Raw genomic sequence first — 12,705 nt, forward strand, 5'->3', positions numbered from 1 at the left:
GGGAACAGGGTGAGGCCTCCAAAGGGGTTATTGACACATGTGGGCACTGGAAACACAGACTCCACCGGCTGGGAAACTCCCACCAGGGCAGGGTGCAGTCCTGCACCTCCACAGGGAGACACGGGCACGGGGCTGGGGGCAGAGAGGCTGCTCTAGGACCAGGGACTGCCAGCAGGAAAGCTTTTGGGATCAGGGCAGAGGGGTCTGTGAGCCTGGGCTGCCCCCAGGCCTCCCCAGGGTCACCCCAGGGGTGGAGGAGCTGCCAGCAGGGAATGGGGTGGGGCTGGAGCCCAGCAGGAGGAGGGGGCCCCAGGGCTGCTGGGGGGGCCTACAGCCCCTGACCAGCTAGGAAGTGGCTCTGGGGCTGTGACAGGAGATCTCAGGGTCTGTGAGGGCCCAGAGCAGCAGGAACAGGCCACGGAGACCAAGGCCCTGGCAGAGACAGCAAAGGGGCAACCCCAGCGCAGTGAGCCCCAGCAACTGCTCTGTACCCCGAGCCAGGGCAGTGGGAGCAGAGCTGCCTCCTGACCCCTGGGGGAGGTGATCCATGGCTGTGATCCCCCTGGGGCTGGCCAGGGCGTCCAGGGCACCATGGCCACCTTGGGGCTGGCTTGTACGGGGCCACGGCCCAGGGTTCACCCCCGCTCAGCAGCTCTGTCAGAACCTCTGAGCCGTGGGGAGTCCCAGGTCAGGAGGTGGGAACTGCTGCTGGGGTGCAGCATGGGGATGTGCAGAGAGACAGTTTTGCTGGAAACTGCAGCTGGAAATATCTCTGCCATCAGGAATTCAGGGAGCAGGGGCTCTTGCAGCCCTACAGCTCTGAGGCTGCTGTTTCCAAGCTGTTTCCATGCCCCGCCACTGTGTACTTGCGTTCTGCTCACTGCAGCCAGCTCAGGGAGACACCCTGACCCTGGCCAGGCCAGAAATTGCTCTGATGGCACCCAAAGGATTTTAATGACACCAAACGCACATATACAGGGTGAAACAGGAGTAAAAATAGAGCCCAGTTGTTCCTGCTGTCGTGGACAAAGGGAGAGGGTTCCTGGTGCTCATGGCTCTCCCAGCTGCACAATCCTCTCCTCCCTCCTAGCTGCCCCCAGTCCAACCGCAGGGATGGGCTCTGCTGGCCTGGGGCTCAGGAACTGCTGAGCACTGAGCTCCTGGGTCCCAGTCTGTGTGTCCTCAGGGGGATAGGCCAGGGACATTTCTTCAGCAGCATCATAGCCCGTGCTCTCTGGAGATGGACAGCAGGCATCTCCCTCAGCTCCAGGGGCCCCAGCGCTACTCTGGGAGTGCAGGTTTGCCCCTGCAAGCAGCAAGACCATGGCGTGCTCATCCCACGAGGTTACCCTCCTGGGCTGTGCATCACCTTCCTCTCTCTGCTCCCTGGCCCTCAGATGTTCCACTCCCTCTCCCACCCCTGGTCCCAAAAAAAACTCCAGAGCACCTTCCCCACCACAGGATTTTGGGCTTTCAGCGATTCATCTGGCACCAGGATGAAACCAATCAACCAGCAGTGCTCTCTTTCCCTCTCACCTCCAGGTGTATGCCTGGGTCCTTCTCCCTTTTCTGGTGCCCCAGGCATCTCCCAGCCTCCCTGTCCTGACACAGGGTCTTGCCCAGGGTCAGGAACCTCCCTGGCATCATCATAACCATCTGCCGGGTCAGCTGCAGGCGAGACAGGGGTCTCTGAAAGGAGAAGGGAGTTGGTGACAGGGAGGAACCGTGTCCTGCAGAGCAGAGGACAGAAGGATGAGCAGGGACGTGGGCCTCAGACACTGGTGTTGGCAGCACCACAGGAGACCCCACCATGTCCTCTCCAGCTCTGATAGCGAACCTCAGCAACACCACTGTTCTTCACATCTGCAGGTAGGAGAGATCAACCCCTTCCTGCTCTTCAGTACCTGACACTGACCCCAGACCATCCTCCTCCTTGCTTTTCCCGGGGTGCCGCTCGGTGAGGGACCCCTCGGAATGGGAGCCTGGGGAGAAGCGCAGCGGGGCTGAGGGAGGCGTGCTCTGCTGAGCCGGCTTGTGGTCAGCGCTGCTGGGGACAGGGGACGCACAGCACCAGGGCTGTGTGTGGAGAAGAGCTCAGGGCTCCCCGAGGGGCTCCCAGAGCTGCTCCAGGACAGCCCCTTCCCTCAGCCCTCGGGTGTCCCAGTGGATGCAGGGGCCGGGAGAGAGGAACCGACCCTGGCTGGGGCGGGCAGGACTTGTGGGGAGGAAGCTCCTCTCCCAGGCCCAGGGCCTGGCTGCTCTCCCCACACACCCCACAGCACCAGCATGGCAGGGACCATGGGTCAGGGGCTGCAGTGGGTCAGCCCTGGGTGGGACTGGGGAGAGAGCCCTCCAAATGTGCCCCCTGTGAGGGACGCACACCCACCTGAACCACTGAACCTCGAATGCTTCTCCCATGCTGGGCTGTTCCCGATCTCCTCGTACACGGCCTCAGAGAAGGGCTCCCACGCTCTCTCAGAGCCTGCAGACAGAGCAGGGCTGTTTTGTAGATACACAGAGAGGGGACAGGACCCTGCTTTGCTCCCCAGCCCCATTCCCTGGGACAGCCCAGGGCTGTCCCCACCCAACAGCCCCACTGTGCTGTCTGGGCACCACTGCACCCTCTCAGGGAGGGTACATGCCCCCACGGAGATGTTCTAGGGCAGCGACACCCTCACACCGTCCCTCAGAGACAGCCCCTGTGCCCCTCTGCCCCTGGATCAGGTCCTGGTGCTGAGCTGGGAGCAGCTCCTGCCTTTCCTCTCCCCTTGTCACTGTCCCCTCTCTGCCCCACAGATCCATAGCACGGTCCATGCTCTGCTGTGGGGAGGTCAGGGCTGGATAGGGGAACAGCCCTGGGATCTGAAACCTAGGGATGGACCCTGCTGCCCCCCACTCCTCCTGGCAGCGCCCCTGACCCAGAGCCCCTCCAGGGCTGCCCTGAGCTCTGCCCGTGCTCATTCTCAGCCGTCTCCCCTCTGATCCTGTCTCCCCCAGCCCAGCTCTGCTGTTTCTCTCCTTGCCCCGTCCCTGTCTGGACTCTCTGTCCCTGGCTGCTGGTGGCCCATGGCCAGGCAGGGGATGGGGCAGTGCGTGGGGCAGCAGGCAGCACACACTCTTGTCCCCACAGCTCTGCCCTCGCCCCTCGCTGACATCCACAGCCCCTCTGGCCTGGCTAGGAGGCCCCTTCCCTCGGGGCCGTGGGGAAGGACCCACCTCTGCGCTCAGCCCTGGCGCTTCACACTTGCCCGGCCAGGAGGGCCAGGAGCAGGCAGAGCAGGGCTCCCAGGATGATGCAGATGATGACGGGCAAGGAGACTCTCCCAGTGCTGCTCAGGAGGGCCCGGGTGGGATCTGCAGGGGCAAGAAACCAGAAAGGGCAGCACCAGGGCTGGGAGAGGTGAGGCTGAGACACATGGCTCCCAACCCCCATTAAAAGGGGGGTGGAGAACCCAGGGGCTGAGGATGGGGATCTCCCACCCTGCCGGGTAAATGACAGCTGTCCCCAACCTCACCCATAACCCGGTGCCTCTTTTGGGGAGTTTCACACCCTGGCCAGGAGCACCTTCCCCCGGCGGTGGGTCCCAGCACAGCCCCGGGCAGCCCCAGCGCAGCGGGGAGGACAGGTTACCTGCTCGGGGGGGCGGTGCTGCTGTGGTGGATGCAGCTGCAAGGGATAAGAAGGAGAGCTGGGCTGAGAGGGTGGGTGTGCAAGCACCAGGGAGCTTCTTTCTGACACACTGTGTGTGTGTGCGTGTGTGTTTCCCCATCTATCCCTGCCCCATCCCACCCGCATCGCCCCTCCTGCCGGGCTGGGCAGGGGCACTGGGATGGAGCCCAGGGGGCTGCTCTGGGCCATGGGCAGAGTGGCACAGGCAGCCCAGGAGTTGCCCCTGGAGGTGGCAGGGACCCACAGGCAGAATCTGAAGCACATCCCACCCCAAAGAGTCTGAAGGAAATCCCAAAGCCATGGAGTCTGAAGGACATCCCAAGAAGTCATGGGTGCCTCATCCCTGGAGGTGTTCAAGGCCAGGCTGGATGGGGCTTTGAGCAACCTGATCCAGTGTGAAATGTTCCTGCCCATTGCACAGGGTGGAACTGGATGGGCTTGAAATTTACTTCCACCCCAATCCATTCCATGATTGTATTCCACTCTTGGCACTGGGGTCCCACACTCTGCAGGGATGGCCTTGCTCTCAGGAGCTCTGGAGCCACGCGGGGACCAAGCCCCGGCTCCTTGCCAATACCCAGGAGGGGCTCTCAGACCCTCCACTCACCCGAGCAGTTCACAGCCGCGTCCTCCTTGTGCCGGCAGAGCCCCCTGTCCCCAGCCTGGGCCCAGCAGTCCTGCAGAGACAGCTCTGTCCCCTGGCACTCCACCCGCTCCAGCCAGATGGGGCCTGAGCCCTCCCCAAACGCCGCCTCGCCCAGGGCAGACACCGCGGGGCCGCAGCCCAGCTGCCTGCACGCCACCTCAGCGTCCCGCATGTCCCAGGAGTCATCACACACCGTCCCCCAGGAGCCGCGGTGCCACACCTCCACTCTGCCCGAGCATCTATTCTTGCCGCCTATGGCGCGGATCTTCTCCTTGTCTGGAGAAGGCAGAGACCTCCGTGGGCAGTGGGACAGCAGGCAGAGCCTGGCCGGGCAAGAGGGGTGGAGAGGAGCCGCTATCTGTGCAGCTGGTGGAGCTTGGACACTCGGTCCCCAGGGCTGGGGGCACTTCTGGCTCCGTCCCTGCAGAAGGAAACGCAGCAGGGAAGAGGCTTCTGCAGTGGGGGCAGCAGAGCGTGGGGCTGAGCTCTGCTTCTGCCTCCCTGTGCCACCTCCCTCACGGCAGCAGCTGAGCCTGGGACACTCAGAGGACACACAGGGCACTGGGAGGGACCCCAACTGCCCAGCCCCAAAGGGACCCTGGTTCTCAGAGCAGCAGAAGGCTCCCATGGACGGTGCTCCTCAGAGTCCCCAGGCTCTGCTGTGAATTGGGCTGGCAGCTGCTGGGCGGCATGTGGGGCTCTGAGAGCTCAAACCCCACCTTCTGCCCCAGCAGCAGAAGGATCTGGCATGGAAAGACAAACCTCTGTCTCTGTGCTGGAGAAGGAACAGGAGCTGGGGAGAGGTTGGTGACTGGGAAGCTCAGAATTACCATTGCAGGAGATGTGGGTCTCGTCTAGCAGGTCGTTGCATGACTGTGGGTCCCAGGGGCTGGAGGGGCACTGCCAGAAGGAGCTGTTTCTCTCCCCACACTCCACGCGATCCAGCCAGGTGACGCCAGACACTGTGCCAGAGGTCCCTTGTGTCTCAAGGAACCCTCTGTCTCCACAGCCCAGCTCCTTGCATGCCAGGGACACTGCTTTGGGAGTCATCGAGTTGGAGCAGAAGCTGCCCCACATCCCATTATAGAGAACCTGCAGGCGCCTGGAGCAGCCGGTGCTGTTCTCCAGCCTTAGGGCTACAAACTCTGGGAGGAGAAGTCCAAAGGATATCTAGCTGGTTTGGGTGGTGGGAGCAAGGATGTCCCAGCACCCCCAGGCCCTCAGCCAGGCAAAGACAAGATCAGCAAGTCTGAGGAGACCTCAGCACAGCTTCCGATACTGAAAGGGGCTCCAGGAAAGCTGGGGAGGGGCTCTTGATCAGGGAGGTCAGGGATGGGACAAGGGGCAATGGATTTCATCTGAAAGAGGGAAGATTGAGATGACATTTTAGGAGGAAATGTTTTGCTGTGAGGGTGCAAAGGCTCTGGCCCAGGTTGTCCAGAGAAATGGTGGCGGCCTCATGCCTGGAGATGTTCAAGGCCAGCTTGGATGGGGCTTGGAGAACCTGATCCAGTGGGAGGTGTCCCTGCCTATGGCAGGGGGGGTTTGAACTGGATGGGTTTGAAGTCCCTTCAAACCCAAATCATTCCATGATTCTAGGTCCACCTTGCACTCATGGATACAGAAAGTTCTGGGATGGACAGACACCCCTGCCCTCCTTGCTAACCCTCGGAAGAAGTTGAGCTCTCCAGGGAGCCCTGGTGGGACTGAGGGGACCTGTGCATGGCTTTTCTGCGATGATCTTGGGCAGGGGCTCAGAGGTGGCCAGGAACAGCCTCAGCCATTGCCTGCTCTCCCCTTGTCCCTGCTTCCATGGCCCTGAGTCCTCCCCAGCTCCTGGCACCAACCTGAGCATTTGACTCCTACATCCTCTTTGTGCCCGCAGTCGTGCTGCCCCCAGACCCCTGGTGGGCAGTCCCAGAGAGCTCCTTCAGCCCCGGAGCAGTTCACGCCGTCCAGCCAGATCTGCCCGGAGCCTTCCCCAAACCGAGCAGAACCAGGCGCCTCCACCGCTCCCCCGCAGCCCAGCTGGCGGCACACGACGGTGGCATCAGGCAGGTCCCAGCCGTCATCGCAGATGGTGCCCCAGCTGCCCTGGTGGTAGATCTCCACTCTCCTGGCGCAGCGCCCTTGCCCATTTGCCAACCGCACCCGCTGGCTCCCTGCAGCAGGAAGGAACCCCAGCTGCCACCAGGGGCTGGTGACACCCAGTCCTGAGGTGGCGGGGCCTTCAGGGAACTTACCCCGGCAAACAACCCCCACATCCTCTGCGACCCCTGCTGCCAGCGTGCTCTCAGGCACCGAGGTGTTGCAGAGGGTCAGGTTGGCCTCGTGCCCTGCGCACTGCACCCCTCGCAGCCCCACGAGACCCGTCCCCTTCTCCAGCTTCAGAGGGTTGTAGGCTCTCTCTGCCTCTCCACACTGCAGCTGCCGGCACACCACGCTGGCCTCCTGCTCATCCCACTGGTCATCCAGGACTCTGCCCCACATTCCATGCTGGAAGATCTCCACTTGCCCGTCGCAGCGGCTCTCTCCACCCACCAGCCGCAGGGATGCGGAGCTGGGTGGGCCTGGGGAGAGGAGCAATGGCCTCAGAAGCAACAGAGAGACCAGAAACCTGCAGCCCTTCTGTAGGGCTCTGGAACCCTCAGGGTGCCCTGAAGCGCACCTGCCCACCCTCAGCCCTCCATGGGGAGCTCCAGGGGCAGGTTTCCATGGGTTGGGGTCCAGGTCCCTGAGCCTTGCTAGGAGAGAATCTCTTTGCTCTTGGTGCAGCAGAGCCACCCGGCCAGTCCCTGCTGAGGCCAATGGGGCAGCTCCCAGAACAGGATGCAGCCGTGCATACAACAGCTGAAGGAACGGCAGCGCCAGGAAGAGCGCCCAGCCTTGAGGTCTTCAAGACCAGGTTGGATGAGGTTTTGAGAAATCTGACCCAGTGGAAGGTGTCCCTGCCCATGGCAGGGAGTTGGAATGGGATGGTCCTTTCCAGTAAAAACCATTCTCTGATTCTGACTCAGTGCTGGCATGGGGGCAACCCAGGGCAGAGCCCACACCTCTGCCCTTCTGCACCCCTGGGAACTGGGGAGCCTGTGTACCTGTGAGGGAGCACAGCAATGCAGGGTATCCAAGCAACAAGGAAACATTTGGGATTCATGCTGGGCAGAAGCCCCAGAAGCAAGGTCAAAGCCCAGACCTGCAGTTCCCACCTGGGGCTGCTGCTGGGGACACACGGGCAGCCCTAAAGTTTGGCTTTGGGCTCCATGAGGCTCCTGTGGTCTGGGACAGGACTTTTGGCAGATGAAGTGGTGGAGCTGAACCCACAGCCCCATCCTGAGTCAGTCCCACAGCAGAAGCACGGGGAAGCCCAGGCCTGGTGGTAGCCCCAGAGCTTGAGCTACTACCCCAGAGGCAGAGACACCTGGACCCTCTCAGCCCTCAGCTCTCCCACATGAGAGCAGTCAATGTGAGCAGACAAAGCTCTCCAAATCACTCCTGGTGGAGACAGGCTTTCTCCAGGCAGAAATTGACCCTGATGCTGCCATGAAGTCCGTGCTTTGGGTGTCCGTGACGCACCCAATGGCAAATGGAATCAACAGAGTTGTTTCCCAGCCCTCACCTGAGCAAATGACAGCAGCGATGTTCTCATGGGAGCATGGTGAGGCCCCCAGGGCAGTCACTGGACACTCTCCCAGGTGGGCTTCAGTCCCATCACAGTGGAACGAGTCTCTCCAGATGGGGCTGGTTCCTCCTCCAAAATGCCCTCCTCTGGGAAGGGACTCAGCAAAGCCGCAGTTGAGGTGACGACAGAGAACGTGGGCGTCGGAGAGATCCCAATGGGAGGCACAGAGGGTGCCCCAGGTCTCATGTACCTGGACCTCCACCCTCCCATCACACACTGTGCTGCCATTCACCAGCCTGAACCCTGTGAATCCATGGACACAGAAGCATTATTGGGCCTGACTTGTGCTTCTTCTCCCTTGGCAGCTGGAGGAGAGACCAAATGGACAGCTGGCCTTTCTCCTCCTGACTGCAGACACCCACGTCCCCCTTCTGTCCTCAACCCTGTCTCTGCATGGCCCCTGCCCTGCTCCCACCCCCAGCCCAGCCCGGCAGAACAACACCCCACGCTGAGCCCTTACGTGTGCAGGTGACCCTGACAGCGCTGCCCTGGGGGCAGGGCTGGCCCCTAGAGGATCCCCTGGGGCAGAAGGCGAGGTGGGATTCATTCCCCACGCACTGCAGCTCTCTGTCCCAAAGGGCACCAATGCCTTCTCCAACGTGAGCTACCCCATGGACAGACAGGGCTGCACCGCACTGCAAGTCCCTGCAAACCACAGCAGCTTCAGGACCAAAGCCCGAGTCACAAACAGTTTTCCACTGGTCCTCATCATGGATCTCCACGTATCCTGAGCAGGGACTGTCCCCTCCAACCAGCCGGACGAAGCCTGGAGAAACAAAACCCTCTGCGAGTTCCCAGCTCCTCATGACAGTCACACACCCAAGTTCCCACCTCTTCTTTGGGGCAGCTTGCAGACAGAGAGACCCACAGGGTCCCAGCATCTCCCAGTAGGTGCTGATGGCACAAACACACCCAGGACCCTCTGCCATTCCCCAGACACAACCGCAGGACTTGTGGGCTCACTCCTGTCCCACACCCAGCTACAGGCACTGCCCAGAAAAACTGGTTGCTCTGGCCCCAGCATTGCAGCACCCATGGGACTCGAGGCTAAGGAGATGGTCCCGGGTGCTGCTGGCTGCTGCAGCCTGGTCTGCTCCACCGAGCTCACGTCTAGGCTGAGGAACTCCTTGGAGCCACCAGCAATGCCCCTCATCCCCCAGGTTGGGGACCTGCTCTTAGCTGGGATGTGTACCAGGGCACAGATGTGGTACGTGGGCACCCGTGGTTACTGTCCCCACCAGCCCCCAGCTCCATTCCCAGCCTAGGGAGGGTCCTCAGCAGAGCCCTTGCCAGCATCTGGGTGAAGGAGAGCAGGCAGAGGAGCAGCACTGGGCTGACTCAAGCTCCCAGAGCAGGGACAGGCACCGAGGAGAGCCAGCAAGGGCTGGCAGATCCCTGTGCCCAGGGCAGCCAGGGGCTGGGGTAGGCAGGAGAGGCTGGGCAGGGAAGTGCTGCTGTCACAGGAATGTTTCCATGTGGGCTGCTTTCAGGAGGTGATCCTGGAAGAGGAATGAGGTGGCCAGTCCCCAGTACCTCCTTCTTTCCCTGAGGGCACAGCCAGGCCCCTTCCCCCATCCCAACCACAGTGGTGGGAAATGGGCTTGCACTGTACCTGAACATGTCACTCCGGCATCCCAGCTGTGATCACAGTAGTCCTGAACCCATTCCAAGTTTGTGCAGTCAGACAGGGCAGACTCGGTTCCATCACAGACAACACCAAACTGCCAAATGGGGCCAGATCCTGGCCCAAAGTGTGCTTTGTCATGAGCTTCTAGAGCAGATCCACAGCCCAGCTGCTTACAAACCACTGCAGCATCATCCATGTCCCATAACAAACCACACACGGTTCCCCACTGGCCCTGCTCTTTCATCTCCACTCTCCCAGCACAGCGCCCGCCGCCGTTCTCCAGCCTCAAGTCCACGGCCCCTTCAAACATCAACACGGGATGGGTCAGTAGAGAACCAAGCCCCACACAGCAGGTCTGGAGAGGTCATGCGGGACGGAGCCCTTCATGCTCTGGGTCATATCCAAAGCAGTGTATGCATCCTTCCTGCCCCATGCATTGGAAAACGCTGAGACTGCCCAGCAGCAAGGCTGCTGACCTACAGCCTCAGACCTCCTCCCACCTCAGTTGCCTTCTGCCCATGCCTGCTCATTCACTGCACCCAGCCTGAGCAGCCCAGAGCCCCTGTGCAGCCCTGTGCCCCAAGCCTACAGCCCCCTCTCCCACCCAAAGGCATGGGGAAAGGCAGGGGATCTATCGACCTGAGCACCTTCTGCACCTTTTCTCAGCATCACCTGCAAAGAAACCCCATTCCCAGAGGTTTCCCAGTGGCTGCACTGGTGACCGCTGGGCCCAGGCTGTGGGACAAGGGACCCGGCACTCACCCCTGCATGACTGCACCCAGAGCAGCAGCCACAGCACCCGAGGGGACAGGAGCCCCTTCATCCCCATCCTGAGCCTCCTGCTCTGCTGGCACCACCCTGCTGGACCCCACTCCTTATCACGGCTCCTGGGGACTCGTGGGGAAGTTAACGGGGTGATGGATCTGCAGATGCCGACCCAGCTTCAGGAGGAGCCAATCAGAGCAGCAGCACCTTTTTAGACATTATCGGGAGCGATCTCCCCTCCAAGGCAGCCCAGCCCTCCAATGAACTCCTCCAGTGCCGTTCATGACCATATATGAGGGACACACACGTCACGGTTGCTGCGGTGGGGGATTGGCATGGGACAAGCTGTGTGTGGGGAAATGGTCCTGTCGCCCCTTGGACCCTGGGGTGGGAACTGGGCACACAGAGCCTCTCCTACACTGGGCCCATCCAAGCACCCAAGAGGCGCGTATCCAGCTGCACCTGAGCTGTGGGAGCCGTGGAGCTGGGTTAGGACGGGGTCTGTGTCTGAATGGAGAGGAATCAGCCCCTGTCACTGGCCCAGCCCCACTGTGCTGGGAGCAGCTCCTGGGAAAAGGCCTCGACCAGGGGCAGAGCTCCCTCCCAGGGGTGCTGGCTTGCTCATCCCTCCCCACAGAGCCCCACGCTGGGCCCTGGCAGGAGCTGGATATGGGACCTGTCCCTGCCCTGGCAGCAGCTGTCCTGCCCCAAGGCTCAGCCATGTCCCTGCTTCTCAGATTGTCACCCAGGGGCCGTTATTCCCCGCGGGCAGATCGGGAGCTGGAGCCTGCAGGTGCACAAACCACAGCCCCCGTGGCCTCGCAGCGCTCGCCGCGCTTCCCCCGCAGCACCCAGGCAGGAAGTTTCTGGTTTCCTCCTGGCACCAAGACTGGCACAGCCCCGCGAAGCCCCTGAGCCACCAACCCCGACTGCCTGAAGGGCTGCTCCTTCGGCTACACAGGCACCGTGCTGGGCAGCTCCTGTTACCAGGATCCCCTCTGATGGACACAGCTGCTCTGCACTGACCCCACGGCCGTGGGGAGCATCAGTGACGAGACCTCACACCCTCCTGCTGTCACCCTCATTGTAAAATATTTCTTCCTTACATCCAGTCTAAATCTCCCCTCTTCCAGTTCAAAGCCATTGCCCCTTGTCCTGCCACTACAGACCTTGGTAAAAAGTCTTTCTTGGCCTGTGACCACTATGATTTCATATGCAAACACCCTGGAGAGTGCCCAGAGACCTCCCAAGATGGGGTTTGGAGGCCTCAAGCATGTGACGAGTGGTCTCCAGGCTCGTTGGTGTGGAGACAGCAGACACTGTAGGATTCGCCTGGGAGTGCTTCAAGGATGGTTTCAGAGATGGTGAAGCTTTTCTTCATAGTGTAAAATGGCAGGAGAAAGAAATAATGCTAAAACTTGTAGCTGGGGAGGTCCAGGCTGGACATGAGGGGAAATAAATGTCCCTCAAAGAGCAGTGCTATGGTGACAAAAGTCACCCAGGAGGAGTCTGGATCAGCCTAGAGCTTTGTTTTTCAAGTAAGAGCAAAGGAAGGTGACAACAGGGTTGGGCAGCCAGGGAGACGACTGCAGCCTGCAGGGCAAGAGGCACAGGCGATGCAACACTGTGGGACAGCGTGTTGTGGAGAGGACAGAGAGATGTGTCAAAGCTGAAAGCTCCCTACCAGAGCAGCCTTTTCCTGACTTTGGTGATGGCTGGCGTCTCTGCCATGGATGCCTATGAGGAGATGACAAATCCTTCCAGCCCTGGGGCCTCATTGCCTCCTTGTCCATTCTTAGGAGGTGTTTTTCCAGAGTCTTGCCCCTGGCATTGCCTATCTCCAAATCCCAGTGGAGGCTTTATTTGGAGAAAATGGACCTGGTTTGGAGCAGGGCTTTGCTGCTGCACAGCCAGAGGGACAGGGCATGGAATCTGCCTTCCCCCAGGGATATGATCAGAGAGTGGAGCTGGGTGTGCAGCCAGGGGTGCCCTGGGCTGTCCTTGAGAGCAGGGTCCCTGCCCCCAGGCTCTGCGTACCGGGGCAAGGACTCTGCTGCTGGCCATGGTGAGCACTCAGCCTGCCTGGGGAGCTTCCCCTGGCACTGTGGGGAGAAGTTGTGGGTGGGAGATGTAACTCTTGGTAGCAGAGGGTCCTTCTGCTGTTGACAGGGTGCTGAATGTGCCAGGGCTGCTCACGCCTACAGATCAGGACATTTCTAAGAAGGTATTTCAAGGGGAAGATCAAGGCAGGGATTATGCTAAAGATAAGGAACTCTCCTGAGTCAGTGTTTTCAGTTCCCTGCACTTAGGAAATTGGA

General features: G+C 60.9%; 1 pseudogene; it reads right to left on the reverse strand.

Moving 5' to 3' along the window:
- Nucleotides 1-1,857: 1,857 nt before the first annotated feature.
- On the reverse strand, nucleotides 1,858-9,932 carry LOC138733814 (antigen WC1.1-like; annotated as a pseudogene).
- Nucleotides 9,933-12,705: the final 2,773 nt, after the last annotated feature.

This window comes from Phaenicophaeus curvirostris (genome assembly GCF_032191515.1).
Source record: "Phaenicophaeus curvirostris isolate KB17595 chromosome W unlocalized genomic scaffold, BPBGC_Pcur_1.0 scaffold_35, whole genome shotgun sequence".
Classification (NCBI taxonomy): Eukaryota; Metazoa; Chordata; class Aves; order Cuculiformes; family Cuculidae; genus Phaenicophaeus; species Phaenicophaeus curvirostris.